The sequence below is a fragment of the Carlito syrichta genome, unplaced genomic scaffold, assembly GCF_000164805.1.
Source record: "Carlito syrichta isolate Samal-C Ts95f unplaced genomic scaffold, Tarsius_syrichta-2.0.1 Scaffold115573, whole genome shotgun sequence".
NCBI classification, from domain to species: Eukaryota; Metazoa; Chordata; class Mammalia; order Primates; family Tarsiidae; genus Carlito; species Carlito syrichta.
In genome coordinates, this window is record NW_007059669.1 from 169650 (window position 1) to 170174 (window position 525).

General features: G+C 68.4%; 1 protein-coding gene across 1 annotated transcript in view; it reads left to right on the plus strand.

Annotated features, from left to right (window-relative positions):
- Positions 1-525, plus strand: part of SCARF2 (scavenger receptor class F member 2) — a 15165-nt gene that overhangs the window by 3041 nt on the left and 11599 nt on the right. The gene's annotated exons all lie outside the window — the stretch shown is intronic.

Consider the following 525-nt stretch of genomic DNA (forward strand, 5'->3'; position numbering starts at 1 on the left):
GAGCGGAGTGCCCTGGGCGCCCAGAGGGGTGACGCACGGTGTCCGAGACTTCACGAAAGACCCGGAAAAGGGGACTCTTGGGACGCGTTGTGAAGGCCGTGGGGAGAAGCCAGGGACGGGAAGGGCACTTCGAGCAAAAGGAACTGCATGTGCAAAGGCCCGGGCACGAGAGCCCCTCGAGCCTGGCGTGGGAGTGAGGAGGCGGGGGAGGGAGCAGGAGCGGGGCTCCGGAGAGGCGGGAGCCAGGTCTTGGGGCAGGCAAGACTTGGGAAGTCGGAGTCGTGTCTTAGAAGAGCGGGCGGGGCTGGGAGGGGGCTGTGACGAAGGTGAGCACCCAGGAGCCGGCGCTCAGAGAGGACCAGAAGCAGGAGTCGAAAGGACAATGACAGGCGCAGGGGCCGGGAGGACGTGGGAACCCCGGCGACTCCCGGGAGGAGGTCCTGGGTGCCTGGAGGGGCCGCGCAGAAGTGGGGCGCCCCCAGGACCTGGCCGAGGAACCCAGTGTGAGACAGGCGGGGGACAGGC